Genomic DNA, 15,148 nt, shown 5'->3' with positions numbered 1-15,148 from the left:
AACCTGTGAGAGGAAAATAAAGCAGATACTTGAAAGAAAATTTAGTTTTAAATGAAGAAAGGGTCAATGTTAGTAAGTTAGTAACATCTATGTGCAGAATCTAACACACTTCCAAGATGTAGATGAAATAAAACGATACAGGTAAAAGCAAAAGTAATGAAATAGAAGACAAACATAGAGAGGATCAAGAGTGTAAAATGGGTCGGGCATGGTGGCTCACACCTGTAATCCCAGCACTTTGGGAGACCAAGGCGGGTGTATCACCTGAAGTAAGGAGTTTGAGACCAGCCTGACCAACATGGTGAAACCCCATCTCTACTAAAAATAGAAAAATTAGCTGGGCATGGTGGCGGGTGCCTGCAATCCCAGCTACTCGGGAGGCTGAGACAGAAGAATCGCTTGAACCCGGGAGGCAGAGGTTGCAGTGAGCAGAGATCATGCCACTGCACTCCAGCCTGGGCACCAGAATGAGACTCTGTCTCAAGGAAAAAAAAAAAAAAATTAGCTGATCAAATACACCCCTTACAAAAATAATTTTTTAAAAAAAGAGAGACAGCACAAATATTAGGAATGTAAAAGACAACAATTACAGATCTATGGAGAAAACAGGTAAGAGCAAATAAAATCAACTCTATGCCAGAAAGTTTGAAAATTTAGAAAAAATGGACAAAATTTTAGAAAAATAAAACCTATGAAACTGATCAGAGGGAAATAAAGAACAGAAAAAAGGGTCCTATAACATTAGAAAATCTGAATAAATGGTTAAGAATTTCCCATAAAGGGAAAGCCACAATGGCGGGGTTTTTTTTTTTTTTTTTCTTTTTTTGGTGAATGCTACTGAAGATTCAAGGAATGTATCATTTCAATAATACATGCACTGCTTCAGAGAACAGAAAAGGCAATGCCTTTCTGTCTAAGTCATTTTATCAGGAAAGGACAGTACAACAGTGGGAAATTATAGGCCAATCTCTCCTCCTCCCATACATACCCTCCTCCTGACTGTAGGCACCCAAAGAGTTTGCAAGCCAAATCCAGCATCATATTTAAATAATACATCATAATCAAGACAGGTTTATCCCAGAAATGCAAGGCTGAATTTGTTTGAAATTTTACACATGCCATTCATTACATTAACAAATTAAAAGAGAAAATTTTTAAGATCATCCCAAGGATGAGGGAAAAAATGCAATAAAATTCAAAACTATTTAGAATAAAAAACTCTTTGCAAACTAAGAATAACATGAATCTTTCTTAACTTGATAAAGGCTATCTACAAAAGCAAATATCATATTTAACGGTAAAATGTTGAAAGCATTTTCTTAAAGATAAAGAACAAGATTAATATATTACCACCATATCTATTCGGGATCGTACTGGAGGGCCTAGACCAGTGCAATAAAATGAAAAAGAAAAAGAAACGAAGAATATAAAGACTGGAAAGGAAGAAACCAAACTGTCATTACTTGCATTACTACTGCCTATATAGAAAACTGGACAGAAATGATAAATAAGAGTTAATAGTAGAGTCTGGCAAGGTAGCTGGGTATGAAATCAATAGTAGAGTCTGGCAAGGTAGCTGGGTATAAAATCAATTACATTTTTATATATGTTAACGTGCCACATATTAACATTGTGGTCAATGATGAACTGCATATGGTGGTCCCATAAGAGTATAATATTCTGATTTTACTGTACCTTTTCCATATTTAGATATGTTGAAATATACAAATACCACTGTGTTACAACTGTCTACAGTAATCAGGACAGTCACATGCCGTACAGGTTTGTAGCCTAGGAGCAACAGGCTACACCACAGAGCCTAGGTGCATAGTAGACTATGCCATCTAGGTTTGTGTAAGTGCAATCTATGATGTTCAGATAATAAAACTGCCTAATGATGCACTTCTCAGAATGTATCCCTATCGTTAAGCAATACGTGACTGTACTTTAAACAGGCAGTTTGTAAGTAATTTTTTTTTTAAAAGGTATCATTTTATCAAGCAATAAATCCAACAAAAAATGTGTAAGCCTTTAATGGAAAAAATTATAAAATTTTATTGAAAGACACTAAAGAAAACTTAAATAGAGAGTCATACCATATTATTGGAAAGAGACACAAAATGTTTCAGTCTCTCCAAACTGATTAACAGATTCAAAGCAATTCCAATCAAAATGTTTTTCATGGAACTTGACAAGCTGATTCTAAGATATAAAGCTACAGTAATTAAGAAAGTATGGTACTAGCGCATGATAGACAAGTAAATCAGCGGGGCTGAACAGACAGCCTAGAAACAGATCCACATGTACATGTTAACTTTATTTATGAGAGTGAGCACTGCAGGATGTATGAGGAAAGGATAGACTATTTAATAAATGAAGCCAGGATACAGTTATCCATATGGGAAAAATGAAACTGGATCCCCTATTGCATAACATATAAAAAATCTATTCCAGGTGGACTAAGGACTTAAATGCAAAATGCAAAAGAAAAAAAATTTTAGAAGATACTACGGGAGAATATCTTTATAACATTCAAATCATAAAAACTTTCTTAAACGAGAACCAAAGGAACACCCATAAAGGAACATACTAAGAAATTCTACAGCATTGAGATTAAAAACTTCTGTTTATGAAAACACTACAAGGAGACTGAAACATAAACTATAAACTGGAAGAAAATATTTGCAACATATTTAACCAATAAAGGACTAGTATCCAGAATACTGGAAGAATCCTATAAATCAAAAAGGAAGGAAGTCCTACTGAAAAACAGGGGATACAATAGATAGACATTTCATAGTAGAGGAAACACTAATGGCTCATAAACACATGAAAAGATGCTCACCTTCACTAGTAATTAGGAAAATGCAAATTAAAATTATAACAGAAACTATTTCATATCCCTTCAGATTGTCAAATCTTAAAATTTGAACCATGTAAGTGTTGGCATGAAGGTGGAATCAGGAATATTCTTATACATTGCTGGTTAAAGTATAAGTTGAAATAAATTGGTACAACCACTTTGGAAAACAGTTTCACACTGCCCATTTAAAGGCTAACATATCACTGTTCCCTAATCCCAGAAATTCCATTCCTAGGAATAGGGCTTAACCAAAAAGTTGCACAAGTACACCATGAAACATGTACAGTGACATCTGCAGCAGCATTTTCTTAATAGCCCAAACTGGAAACCATGTATTAGTGGTTCCACAGAACAACAGACAAACAAACAGCACTATATTCAGACAACGGGATAGTACACTGCAGAATAGAAAAGAACAATCTACAACTCTATGCATCATCATGGATAAATCTTTTTAAAATCAAAAGAAACAAATAATAGAAGAACCATATAGTATGATTCCATTACATAAAGTCCAAAAGCAAGCAAAGCTAAAAACTAAATTTGAGATATATGCACAAATGGTAAAACTATATGGAAAAGTAATGACTGACATAAAATTTAGAGTTGTGGTTACCAGAAGTTAAGGTGGGAAATACAACTGGGATTGGTCCCACAGGGAATCTCTAGGAAATTGGTGATATACTATTTCTTAAGATTGGAGGCCAGCCATGGTGGCTCACATCTATAATCTTTCCACTTTGAACACTTGGAGAGGTTGAAGTGGGAGGATCACTTAAGCCCAGGAGTTCAACCAGCCTGCGGTAACAGAGCAAGACCCTATCTCTACAAAAAATAAAAAAATTAGGTGGGCATGCCTGTAGTCTTAACTACTCAGGAGGCTGAGATGGGAGGATCACTTGAGCTCAGGAGTTTGAGGCTGCAGTGACCTATGATCACATCACTGCCCTCCAGCCTGGGTGACAGACAGAGACCCTATCTCTTTAAAAAAAAAAAAAAAATCAGTGGTACTTACATGAATATTCAGTTCGTTACTATTCTTTAATTTGCGTAATTGTATATGCTTAATTTGTGTAATTTGTATATGCTTCAAATATTATTGCATATTTCATAAGAAAACATTTTAAGAAAATAACCCTACAAACATTCAAAAAAGACTTACAAAAGGCAAACCTCCATAGATAACTGAGCCCAGTAGTTCATTAAATAATAAAGGCAACAATAACAGAGGCAAATAAAGAAAACTGGCCACTATCCAGAATTATGATTAAAGTACAGATCACCACAAAAGATTTTAAGTTCTGTGTAAAGAAGAATTCCTCTAACAAAAGCCAAAACGCTGAGATTCCTTTTCCAAAATTAGGTTTTATCATTCATTCAGCTGTGCAGGCTACAAACCCCAGGCATCATCCTCCATGTTGCCTTCTTCCTCATTCTCTAAATCCATTTGAGTTCTTAAAATCTTAACTCCCTAGTCAGGCTACACTCACGCCTCATAAGGACACTATTAATAGTCTTGAAACTGGCCTAAAATGCTCTTTACACTACAACACCAGTGATCTCCCATCATATGCTGAAAATCCTCCACTGGCTTCTCACTACTCTTAGAAAAAGGATAAAAATTCTTAACATTACTTAAAAGGCACTATACTCTCTGGGCTCTGGCTAAATCATCAGCCTTTTCTTGATCCCCTGCCCCCACATATATACCCTTTCTCTGTGTTCCAGCCACCTTGACCTTCTTGCAATTTCTTGAAAACATACAAAATTCCCTCCTGCCACAGAGCCTTTGCACATGATGGATCTACTATATATTCCTGAAGTCCACCACCTTTCTTAGGTTAACTCCTACTTCTACTTCAGTACTCAAACCAAATATTTCCCCAGGGGATCCTCCTTCCCCTCCTAATTCCCTCACAAGGTGAAGTCAGCCATCTCTCATGGCAGTATGAAACTTTTCTTTTGCACCACTTTCCAAGGTTTTAATTTTACTTTTTGTGTACGCAAGTATTTGATTAATACTTCTCTCCCCATCAGACTACACATTCTAGAAGGGCAGAAGCCAAGTCAAGTTTTTGATTACCATTGGCAGGCCCCTGGCAGAGAAGCCTGCACACAGTAGGAACTCATAAACTATTTGTTGAATGAATGGACTGATGAACAGATACTCAAGTCTAAAGCAGTCACAATTAAACAACCACCATTACCACCACATAGGATAACAAGACTCCAAAAGACAGAAAATGAAGTCAGTATCCAGCTTAACTCTCATGCCCAAGCCTCAAGAGGACAGCCCATCTTAAAATGGCAGGGGACTTTGAAATAGTATGATTAACAGCAACAAGTAACACTGACCTATACAGAAGATGGAAAGATCTATGTGGCTCTGGTTTAAAAACAAAAGCAAAACTGTTTTCACACAAACCTGGAGCAAGGCTGGATCTTTCTGATAAAAAGGTACAAGGCCAGACGAGGTGGCTCATGCCTATAATCCTAGAACTTTTGGGAGGCCAAGGCAGGAGGACTGCTCGAGGCCAGGAGTTCGAGACCAGCCTGAGCAACACAGCAAGCCCTTGCCTCTGCTATTTAAAAAATATTTAACTTTTTAAAAAAGGTATGATAAGTCTTACTTACCAGGTAAAATTTTTGGATTTGAAATATGCATCTGAAACCATGGATCACAATACAGCTTCTGAAAGTAAGGCTATATAGTGCTGCTACATTCAGAACACAAGCTTCACAACTTGAATTTTGAAAGCTTGACCTGTGTGATTAATCCAGTGTTTAATATGAAGTGGAGATCCTTTGCCAACAGTTTTATTCAGATCACTAACTTATACAGCATTAAGTGAAGTCCTTTTAACTGTTATGTCCCTTAAAAAAAGCAGACGGGACAAATGCTGACAACTGTAATCTTAAATATCAAGTTGAAAGTGAAGTGAATTTCTTCCAGTAAGAACTAAATCCTTATTTTTCTGAAGCATTAGGATATTCTAAGGATAGAAAAAAAATCTAAATTGGTTGGCAAGCTTATTTGGAATGGCACAAAGGTACTTAATACCATATGTGAGGAGGTGTTTTATTCTTTGCTAAAAGAAAGTGTCTTTGGGTTCTAATAAGGTGTCAAAAGTGACATCCACAAAGAACAACTTTGGGTGTGTATGTGCTCTGGGTTTATAGCGCACGTACACATCCAAAGTGGCAGGAGTCAGGAGAAGAGATGATCATCAGAAGAGACATCACTTTTTGCCTTTCACTCTGTCATTTAAAGTATACCACATAATTACAAATCTGGGGTGTAAAGTGGTATTTCATCCATCACGAGACTAAAATCAGGCAAACTAACCAAAAGACAAACATGCCATGATATTAGAGGTGTATTCCATCACTTGATGTGCCGTACAACACATCCTTCTGAGTAACTGGAATCACAGGTGCCCGCCACCACACCCGGCTAATTTTGTATTTTTAGTAGAGGCAGAATATAGAAGTAAATAAAGTAAAAAGTATGGTGGTCTGCACTCAAGGCAATTTTCTTTTCTTTTTTTTTTTTTTGACAGTCTCACTCTGTCACCCAGGCTAGAGTGCAGTGATGCAATCTCGGCTCACTGCAACCTCCACTCCCGGGTTCAAGCGATTCTCGTGCCTCAGCCTCCCAAGTAGCTGGGATTACAGGCATATGCCACCATGCCCTGCTAATTTTTGTATTCTTAAGTAGAGATGGGGTTTCGTCATGTTGGCCAGGCTGGTCTTGAACTCCCGACCCCAGGTGATCCGCTCACCTTGGTGTCCCAAAGTGCTGGGATTACAGGCGTGAGACACCATGCACAGCCTCAGGTGAGATTTTCAAGAAGGGCTCGCATTTCAGAAAAAAGAAAGCCCTTATACCCTACATGAAATAAAATAAACATAATAATTAGATAATTCATCAATGCTGGTTTGAGTTTTCTCAAATACGAACTTAGCATTTAAGTCAGGTAGTTAATTTGACACTACAAATGCAGTTTTTCTCATAGTTTTGGTGCACTATTTTATTATTTATATAAAATTACAGAGCAGAAAGAAGAGACCATATCATTAGGAGTCTTTAATTGGCAGAGACTGACGAGAGTCCCCGAACCCCAACACTAATTTCCTAGCAGAGGCAATCCCTGCCCTGACATAACTGAGGCTTTGAGAAAAAAGGTATAAGACTCTCTTTGATAATAAGAATGGTTGGCCGGGCGTGGTGGCTCAAGACTGTAATCCCAGCACTTTGGGAGGCCGAGACGGGCGGATCACAAGGTCAGGAGATCAAGACCATCCTGGCTAACCCGATGAAACCCCGTCTCTACTAAAAAAAATACAAAAAAACTAGCCGGGCGAGGTGGCAGCACCTGTAGTCCCAGCTACTTGGGAGGCTGAGGCAGGAGAATGGCGGGAACCCAGGAGGCGGAGCTTGCAGTGAGCCGAGATCCAGCCACTGCACTCCAGCCTGAGTGCCAGAGCGAGACTCCGTGTCAAAAAAAAAGAGAAAAGAAAATAAGAATGGTTGTTCCATGAAGCAGTGTGCCTTTTCAGCTTCTAATCAAATATTACATCATTAAAAGAAAAATGTATGGTAAGTAGCCACCAAAAATTATTTCTGCCATCAATCCATGTATGAAATATTAATGAAGCTTATTTCATTCTCAAAAAATAAGCATAGATAGAAGGTCTATTACGGTTTTCCTATACCCCAAAAAGATTGTTTTATGTACTTCCTGGAAAAAGTGGAACTCCACAGGAAGCCACAGCAATAGAAAATTTGGAGAATAAATATATACTCTAAATCACAGTTTCAGGATATTATAAAACTCTCCAGGAAAAGAGAGTAAGACAAACACAAAACAGAAAACATGATCCACTTCATGGAAGTCCTAATTTATCACTTTGAATTTAACAGAAGTATGAAGCTCTTATGTGAAAAGGACAATGGAAACATGTAACAGCTAATATTTCCTTTAGTTTAAACCTTCCATAATGCCACACTAAATGAAAATATCGAAAATTGGATCAGAAATTTGCTGATATCCAACCATTAAAAAAGAATTTGTCAATTTCTCTCAACACTCTGCTAATATCTACGTTTTCTGAAGCAAAAACAATTTCCTTGAAAGCTGTTTAAATTGAAACAGTACAAGAATAATCAATGAAAAAACACTGTAAAATGTCATATAAATCACCTCAAATCCAGAAATATACCTCAAGAAGGTCCTTTTCCAACACTCCATGCCCAACAATACAGAGTTCCGTGGCTCTGTTTATTATGTTCCCAGCTTCTATTTATTCAAGAAAGTAGTCAGAGCAGGAAATGGGACAAGTCAAATGATCACAATCAATCTCATCACCTTCACAACATGCTGGGAATGTAATTAATCCTCTATTTATTTAGGGGACTTCACACCCCTTACATTAAGGCAGCAACTCCCTGTTGGCTTCAGCTGAGATAATTATGTTATAACAAAGATTGGGTTTCAATCATAATAGACAGAAGAAAAAGGAAATTGTACTTGAAGTTGTCAGTTTCTTTAAAAAGCTTTCTTGTGACTCCAATGAAAGAATGCTCTTGATAAAGCTCTCCTTAAACAGAGCACTTTCTAAGTATGATAACCACACATATGCCACATTAATCAATGTAAGCCTTTTCTCTGAATAAGATGTTAAGACAATTCAAGCATAGTGAAAATTCTACGTGAAGTAGAGAATACTGGTTTTAAAAACTTGACTAAATCAATCACCTAACTCACTTGATCCTGTGGGTCTCCCTCCAAAGAGAATCCTCCAAAGAGTTTTGAGGTACAAAAATACACAAGAACTAGGAGATGAAGGAAAATAGCAATTTGCTTACGCTGTAAAAATACATGGCTCCACTGAGCCAAAACCAAGGACTTGAGCGGTCTAGAGACAAGTATCAGGGACTAAAACAAGAAAGAACAGAGACATCTAACACAGCCACTCAGTTATAGTTATAAAATGGGCCTGATAAACATACTACTCCCTAAATAAAGGTAGAGTATTTTCCATGCTTATTCACCTCTGAAAATGGTTCATATATATCTCCATATTTTCTCCTCTAACCTCCTCCACCTTAAGAAAATTAAGCTGAAAATATAAAGGCCTTGCCCAATTTATTTTTATAAACATTTTTTTTTTTTTTTGACATGGGGCCTCCCTCTGTCACTCAAGCTGGAGTGCTGTGGCATGATCTTGGCTCACTGCAGCCTTGAACTCCTGGGTTCAAGCACATGCCATCACGCCCAGTTAAGTTTTGTTGAGACAGGGTCTCATATGGCCCAGGCTGGTCTTGAACTCCTGTCCCACCTCAGAAACACACCTATAAGTGTTGGAATTATAGGTATGAGCCACCATGGCCAGCCCTAAACTTTCTCTATTTTTATCAATGTATCATAATCATGATGTCCATGGTATATGTGTAAGTAAAAATGATAAATGAATTATGTTTCTATTTCTAAAAATTCTCAAATATATTTTTTTCCAAGTCTGGATTAATGATGATTAGAATGTTTCTATGTATTAAGCTCCTCAGGTACCCGAGTATCTCAATAATATTTCACTACCTTTCATAGCATTTAAGCTCCTGAATAACCAAAATGTCCAAGAAATGGAGCACTACTCAATTTCCAGTTCTTTAGTAAAAGCAAAACAAAATGTGGTCTCACGAAATACAAAAAGGACATTAGGTAAAAACTAACTAAATAAACTTTAGTTAATAATAACATATCAATATTGGTTCATTAATCGTGACAAATATATAATTCCAATGTAAGAGGTTAACAGGGAAAACTGGGTGGGGGTACCTGGGAACTCTGTATTATCTCTGCAATTTTTCTGTAAATCTAAAACTATTCTCAAAGTTTACCTGAAAACAACAACAACAAAAAAAAAAACAGGATACAAATTACAAATTTTTTAAAAAATGAACAAAAATATCCCACAAACCTTTAACATTCAAATATATGATTCTTTTGTTAGTTTTTTCAATACACTTAATTACAGGAAGCATTCATATCTTTATAAAAGGTTATTTTAGTCTTAAATCTGTAGGAACATTTGTAATCCTGTGATTTACTGGCACATTTCTTGTAAGAGAAGTTTAATGAAGAGCGACAGTCCCCAGTGGGCACTGCTGAACTACTGGTGATAAGGTACAGAACCATTAAGCAAATCCTTTCTATATGAAACCACGCTGAATGGATCTAAGTGAATGGATACTGCCTTGTACTAATCTTTTCTTATGGAGATAAAAACCCACTTCCATCCAGGATGAATTTGTGGATTTAATTAAAAACAAACAGTAAAACTAAAGAGCAACTTGACATGCCAGAATAAGCACCTTACCAAGAATGATTTTAATCCAAGGAGGTTTAACTTGCTTGAAATTACACACAATTGTTTCTTGAAATTTCTACATGCTAATCATTAGCAGCTAATGTAACACTTAGCATTTCACCATTTGTCAGAGAAGAAACTTCCCATACAAATGTAAAACCACCAAGAGTGTCCGATTATTACTCTGCGTGCCTGAATTTAACAGATCCCCAAAATCACCTTCCATACTGTAGATTCATTATAAATATCAGTGACTTGGGGGGTGGTAGGTGTCATGGCTTCCCCCAGCTATGGCTCAAAATGGTATTGTGAAATTACAGCAATGTCTTCATGAGGTGACTGCATGTACTCCACCTTCACTTTCTTAGAAATGCCACTCACTACTTCTGATCCCAGTGTGACCAAGGCAACTGGACCAGCAAAACTTACTCTTGCTGAGCCAATCACATTCTTCCTCCTCTGGAATTACAAACAAGGGAATCTATCCCCACTGAAAGTAAAGACATGTAAACTCAGAGCTGTGGAGTGGCCATCCTCCACGTGCAGTGAGAGAGAAGAGTGGCAGTGCCTTGCAGAAAGCAGCACCACACGAGACCACACGCAAGAGCAAGCCGAATGCCTCACTTTCTCATCACCTGACCTCCTGGTATCCAGATGTACTCTTGAAAGTACAGTTCCAGGGGATAACCTATAGTCACCCAATAAAGTTCCTCAATTTTACTGTAAAAGTCTGAGTGAGTTTCTCTTATGTGACCAGTTGACAAGAAGTCGTCAAGAGCCATGCTCCTGTATTCCCAGCTACTCCAGAGGCAGAGGCAAGAGGCTCACTTGAGCCCTGGAGCTAGAGGTCACACAGCGATATTTCATCTCTTAAAAAATAAAAAGAATTAGTTAAGAATACTGGCAGGCTCCAGCACACAGCCTAAAGAGATACGATTTCTTATCTGGCCCTATTTACTAAAACATCGTGACCCTCGGAATGTTAACAGTAGACCCTCTTATTCAACAATAAAGGATAAGACCCTCTTATCCTTATTCGACAGCAAGGATAAACTATGATCCAAATGCAAAAAGCCTCACGTCCACTCTTGTCCTACCTATACACTGTAGCTAGAACGAGAAAATTTGTTCACCATGTTGCATACATGTTCTCCTTGTCTATCTGTATGACGTTATTTTCCCAGCTTGAAATGCATCCACTCCGATTATTATTATACTTACAGATAACACAGTACCATGTAATCAGAGAACATTTTTTATGTTTTGTGACTTAATTCATTTCGCTTCTTGTCTAAACTCTTCTTTATACATCTGTCCCAGCTGTGCTCCAAATGTTCCTGGCTCCCTCTTTACTGATATTCCTTAGCGGCCTCAAACCAACATTTCCAAAACTGAACTTCTCATCTTCTCTCCCAAACTGCACACTCTTCATTAGTATTTAATCTTGGCAAATGCACCTTCAACAGCCCAGTTAGATGCCCAAGTCAAAACCCACATCTCATCTTGGCTCCTCCCCTTCTCTCTCTCCCAGCAGCGTCCAATCAATTACTAAGTCTGCCTCATCTGCCTCTCAAATCTGCCGACTAGTCTCCTTCCCCATTCTCACTCACCTGGCTCAAGCTATTTTTCCTGGAATACCCTGCTTCTTAACCGGCCTTTAAGTCTTGAGCTCTGAGCTCTGTCCCACCACAATTCATTCCCCACAATGTCACCTGATGGATCTTCCCAGAATGTCAGTCTCATCCCCGTACTCATACAGGGACTTCATCACTTAAAACTCTTCAGATGCCCCATATTCTCCCAGGACAAAGGCCAAGCATCTTTAGAAGGCCAAGCCTCTACATGAACCTCTAGCCTCACTTCTTTCCTCTCCCTTCTATACTATGACCTATGCATCCTGGGTTTTCAAGCCCTTCAAATGGGCCACATTCTTTTGTCTACTGTCTGAAATACTCTTCATCCCTACTTCCTCACCTGCATCTGACCAATTCTTACAACCTTTCAGCTCTCAGCTTAAACTCTTCCTCTGGAAGCTTTTTCCTACAGCCCTGTGTCCTCTTAGATGCTTCCACAGCACCCATACTTGCCCACTGTAGCTGCTACTGGGTATAATATATTACATCTGCATTTCCCACTAGAAGACCAGCTTTAAGACGATGTGTCTCTCTTGTTCACCATAATATTCCCAGCACCTATCTCACCACCTGGCACATAATAGAGCTCAATAACTACTGTTTGAAAAAAAAATACATGACTCCACTTTTAGATGCAATTCTGATGTTGTACCTCTGCATATGAGTCTCTGACTCCCTAATTTTGGCAGATCAACCAGGAACAACAGACAGCCAAAAGGAAGAGATGTATGTTATCTACCCTGTTCTTAGCATAATCCTATCCCCTTCAAAAGCACACGCACATAGAAAGCAACTCAAGCAATCTAAAGCAATCGTAAGGTCTTAAGTTTTCCAAAATTTTAGAACTTCGGTGCTGAAATGACTTAGGTTCACTTACAACTGAGGAAACTGAGGTTCACGATTTATCCAATGACAGATAACTATTTTGTGATATAGCTGTTTCCCTCTACAAACTTCCCACATTAGTGTCCAAAAGACCATAAGATTTCAGCCAAAAAGTGAATTGCACTGAGTATTAGAGTTAATTAACCATTAATCAGTTTAATGCAAAGAGGGTTTAGCATTTCAAAACACTTTTTTCTTTTCCCCATAACCACCTACTTAAAAAAACTACACTAGAGAGAAAAGTGTGATTTAACATCTTAATAACAAGTTCACATTTGTACTGATAAGAGTCAGGATTTTAGATTTTAGTTTCATTTAAAACAACAACATTTTCTATGTAGCAAAACAAAAGAATACCCTTCTTGAACCCCTGTCATTTCAAAATGTGCTATGTATTAAAACCATAGTTTTAATGTGAAATTTTCTCAATGAGTATATATGTACTCTTTTTATAATGAGGAATAAATTAGTTACTTAAAAAAAACTCTGTAATGGATGTTATAAAGGGAAATGGTTTATAGGGTATTATCATGAGTATAAAACAGGCTACAGAATGGTATGTACAATATTGTTTCCACGGGTTTAAAAATGCATTAGGAAACAAATAGAGGAAATATCAAGGTACTAATACTGGTTGAATTAGATTAAGTGACAAAGTGACTTGCTAAGGTCATACGGTCAATGAGAAGTAGAGCTGGAATGTATTACAGTTCATTATTTTCTATCCCACCTTATATAAAAAGGTGCCAACTCTTTGAATGCAAGGACTTTTTTGCTTATCTGCAGTGGTGGATATCACAAAAATTATGCATGGACCTTTTTTTGGTCCATGCTATCGTTAGTATTAAGTGCGTTTATGTGTGGCCCAAGACAATTCTTCCTGTGTGGCCCGTGGAAGCCAAAGGGTTGGATACCTATGGAACTGTTAAACTTTCAGAGGGTCACAACTATCACTGCTACTGATGACAGCCCACCAGCAAAGAATCGGGGAACTTGTATATGTAGCTGAAATATCAATAAAAATAAATTAGAATTGATTTATATTTTTAAAGTGCTACATTTTTTAAAAAATGAAAAATGTTCCTTTAATCCGGTCTAACAGGTATCATTTAATTTGAGTAAAACTGATTGTGCTCACGAACTGTGATGGGCCCAGATAGGTGCTCATTCACAAAGACCTTAGTATTTTAGAGGGGAAAGAGTTACGCATCTAGATTCCTACAATATAAGGCAGGCATGAGAAGTGTCCAGTGATCTCTCAACCAAGTGCTACGGAAACATCCATGAGAAAGACAGACGTTTCATTCATTCCTTTTCCTTTAGGAAAATCTCTCTGAAGAAAGGGCTTTTATCTTTTTCTTCCACATGCTATGGGTGGAGACGACTGGTTGCATACGTGGCATATCTTGAAAAATATGAAATCTGGAACCAGAAGACCTGACCTATCTCTTATAAGACATATAACCTCAAACAAATCACTTTCTAAGGCTGCCAACCAGAGAACATTTGCTGTAGTGAGCACCACACTCGAAACTTCCAGTGAAGCTTATAGTGAAGGGTGGGAGGGAGCATTCTTTTCAGAAAAACAATTCATAAAGTCTCTAACTCAGAATGAGAGGCCAGGAGCATCAGTTTTTCAGCTTTGCAAATATGCACTACAAGACACAGAAACCATAGGGAAACGTAGTACAAAAGCAGAAGTAACAATAGATGTTGCTATAACTTCATTAATTCAAAGTAAGAATGACTTTGCTACCTATGTTTCCATAGGTTTTTGCCAAAGCATATACCTGACTTAAAATGGAATACTGTTTTGTGCTAGTCAGAATTTATTACTTACCTGGTATTTCAAACAAAACCTTACATAGTTTTATTATTATAATCAAAACATCAAACTAAACTAAGAAAATACACAGCTCTTTTCAAACATAAAAATAAGGTGCTAGATTTCACTGATAAACTATATGGAGAAGAAATAAACCAGAAGGTAAAAGTGAGGAAAAAATTACTTATGAAAATCATGGATCAACACTGCAATAGAATTATTTAGACCTAAGAAGTTCACAGTAAAGGAAATACTAGAAAGCTCAATCATGTTGTGCTTGTAAAATTAAGAATGAAACTAGAAATTTTTATAAAAATTCGATAAACAAATGTTTTATTTCAAAAGAGAAAAAAACAGCTGGGCTACAGTTAAATTTAACATACAAACTGAAAGCAACACACCTGTCTAGGGAAAAGAAAGTTATGTTCAAATTGGTAAAGTTGTAAAAACCACTTTTGCAAAGTAATTTGAAGAGATCCTGCTGGTTTCTCTCTCCTACCTCACTCCCCAATACATTATCCCTTTTTTAAAAATTACTATTAGCACAATTACAAACAACCTAAGAATTTC

The 15,148-nt window shown here is 37.3% G+C and overlaps 1 protein-coding gene across 1 annotated transcript in view; it reads right to left on the bottom strand.

Moving 5' to 3' along the window:
- The window catches only part of SHQ1 (SHQ1, H/ACA ribonucleoprotein assembly factor), a 108,221-nt gene that overhangs the window by 31,581 nt on the left and 61,492 nt on the right, over nucleotides 1–15,148 (bottom strand).

This window comes from Rhinopithecus bieti, unplaced genomic scaffold (assembly GCF_001698545.2).
Source record: "Rhinopithecus bieti isolate Rb0 unplaced genomic scaffold, ASM169854v2 scaffold_21542, whole genome shotgun sequence".
Lineage (NCBI taxonomy): Eukaryota > Metazoa > Chordata > Mammalia > Primates > Cercopithecidae > Rhinopithecus > Rhinopithecus bieti.
The sequence above is the reverse complement of the archived record's forward strand: the minus strand, read 5'-3'. Positions and strand labels throughout refer to the sequence as shown.